The sequence below is a fragment of the Triticum aestivum genome, chromosome 4A (genome assembly GCF_018294505.1).
Source record: "Triticum aestivum cultivar Chinese Spring chromosome 4A, IWGSC CS RefSeq v2.1, whole genome shotgun sequence".
Taxonomy (NCBI): domain Eukaryota; kingdom Viridiplantae; phylum Streptophyta; class Magnoliopsida; order Poales; family Poaceae; genus Triticum; species Triticum aestivum.
In genome coordinates this window covers 404,350,822-404,353,901 of record NC_057803.1, presented here as the reverse complement: position 1 = coordinate 404,353,901, position 3,080 = coordinate 404,350,822, and positions in this window count along the sequence as shown.

The window sequence follows — 3,080 nt, the reverse complement described above, 5'->3', positions numbered from 1 at the left end:
GATAGAAATTTTTGAATGGGGAAGAATAAATCCATAATTTATAGGAATTCTTTTTAATAAAAAGGAGTTGGAAAACCTTCCAAGATTATTTGTGTTGAGCCAACACAAGATGAAAAACCCTTAAGACCAAAGATCAAGATTGGGAAGAACCCACAAAAGGAAAAAAAATACTTGTCACAAATGAGAATTTTGAGAAGGAGAGTCTTTTAAAAAAATTAAATAACCTCCTTCCAACTAAATAAATAATTTGATAAAACCAAATCAAAGTTTTTTGGAGTGTTACAACACCTACCCCCTTAGGAAAAATCTCGTCCACGAGATTTTAGCTGATCCTCAAATAAGTGTGGGTACTCTGTCCGAAGAAAATCTTCTCTTTCCCATGTTGCTTCATCCTCGGTGTGATTGCTCCACTGAACCTTGAAAAACTTAGTTGTTTTCTGACGGGTCCTCCTTTCGGACTCCTCCAATATTTCTATTGGACGTTTTGTGTAGGTGAGGTCGGGTTGCATGTCAATGTTCTTGTGAGATACATGCTTTTCTGGGTTGCTTACACATTTCCTCAATTGTGAGACGTGGAACATGTCGTGGACGTATGACAGTTCTTTGGGTAGGTCTAGCTGGTAGGCCACTGTGCCTCTTCATGCAATCACACAGAAGGGTCCAATAAACTGTGGTGCTAGCTTTCCTTTAACTTTGAATCGTTGCAGGCCCCTCATAGGAGATACTCGTAGATACACATATTCACCTGGTTCAAAGTTGACTTCACGATGTTTTTAATCGTAATAACTCTTTTGTCGGCTCTGGGCTGTCTTGAGTCGATCCCTGATTAGTCTAACTTTCTCCTCAACTTCCTTGAGCATGTCTGGGCCGAAGATACGACTGTCTCCTGTTTCTGACCAATTTAATGGGGTACGACATCTTCGCCCATACAATGTGTCCAAAGGTGCCATTTGTAGACTGGCTTGGTAACTATTGTTGTATGCGAACTCGGCATACGGCAAGCTTTCTTCCCAACTGGTTCCATAGGTAAGAACACATGCTCTTAGCATGTCCTCTAGAATTTGGTTCACATGTTCAGCTTGCCCTCTAGTCTGGGGGTGGTATGCTGTACTGAATACTAGTTGAGCTCCCAGAGCTTGTTGTAAATGATCCCAAAATCTAGAGACGAGAGTGCCTCTGTCGGATATTATAGTCTTTGGAATTCCATGCAGACAAACTATACGGGAGAGATAAAGTTTGGCGAGCTTCTGAGTGATGTGGGTTGTCTTTACTGGGATGAAATGTGCCACCTTAGTTAATCTATTTGTGATGACCCATATGGCATCATTTCCGTGTCATGACCGAGGTAGTCCGACAATAAAATCCATTCCAATTTTGTCCCATTTCCACTCAGGTATCCTGTTTGGCTGTAATAGTCCTGCTGGTTTTTGGTGCTCGACCTTAATGCGCTGACATGAATCACAACATGTAATGAATGTGGCTATATCCCTCTTCATACCGTGCCACCAAATTTTTTCCTGAATGCCCTTGTACATTTTGGTTCCTCCAGGGTGGATTGAATATGGAGCGGTGTGGCCTTCGGCTAGAATTTGTTGTTTGAGGTCCTCTATATTTGGTACGCAAAGTCTGTCTCTGTACCATAATATCCCCTTATCGTCTATGACGAATTCTGAGGCCTTGCCCAGACTCACTTTTCTTTTTATGCCTTCGATGCTGGGGTGTCCATGTTGAGCCTTCTTAATCTGTTCCATTAGGGTGGGCTGTATTTCCAAATTTGACACATTGCTTTCAGTGACCATCACCAAGTTGAGTTTAGCGAACTCCTGCTGAAATTCCGGTCTCAATCCCTGTAGACGGTCGTTGCCCGAGCTGGCGTTTCGACTAAGAGCATTTGCCACTACATTCGCCTTTCCTGGATGGTAGTGAATGCCAATGTCGTAATCTTTCACTAATTCTAACCAGCGCCGTTGTCGTAAATTGAGTTTTGGTTCTGTGAAAAAATATTTGAGGCTTTTATGGTTCGTATATATTTCACAACGATTTCCAAGCAAAAAGTGCCTCCACTCTTTGAGTGCATGAATGACTGCTGCTAATTCCAAGTCACGAGTAGGATAATTTTCTTCATGCTTTTGTAGTTGCCGGGAAGCGTATTCGACTACCTTGCCTTCTTGCATTAGTACGCATCCGAGGCCCTTCCGGGATGCGTCACAATATACTTCGAAACTTTTGTGTATGTCTGGTACAACCAATATTGGTGTTGTTGTTAATTTCCTTTTGAGTTCTTGGAAACTTTTCTCGCAAGCTTCGGTCCATACAAATTTCTTATCCTTCTTGAGTAGCTGTGTCATTGGTTTTGCTATGGTGGAGAACCCCTCAATAAACATTCGGTAATATCCAGCCATCCCCAGGAAACTTCGTACATCTGTCACGTTGGCTGGTGGTTTCCAGCCAAGTACGGCCTGAATTTTTCTGGGTCCACGGCAACACCTTCTTGGGTCAATACGTGGCCTAGAAAACCAACCTATCTTAACCAAAATTCGCATTTGCTGAATTTGGCGTATAATTGATGCTTCCTTAATTATCCCAGTACAATTCTGAGATGTTCAATATGCTCTTCCGGTGTCTTAGAGTATACCAGAATATCATCAATGAACACCACCACAAATTTGTCCATAAATTTCACAAACACTTTGTTCATGAGGTGGACAAAATATGCGGGGGCGTTTGTCAGCCCAAATGGCATTATTGTAAATTCATATAATCCGTATTTGGAGGTGAATGTTGTCTTAGGGATATCTTCTGTCCGTACTTTTAATTGATGATACCCCGACCTTAAATCAATTTTTGAGAAAACCTTGGCTTGTGCGAGTTGATCAAATAAATCATTTATCTGTGGCATCGGATATTTGTTCTTGATGGTGACCATGTTGATTGCTCGATAGTCTATACATAATCTCAATGTCCCATCCTTTTTCTTGGCAAATAATACTGGTGAACCCCAAGGTGAGGAGCTGGCCCGTATAAATCCTTTGTCCAGTAATTCTTTTCTTTGCTTCTTTAATTCTACCAACTCGGAGCGT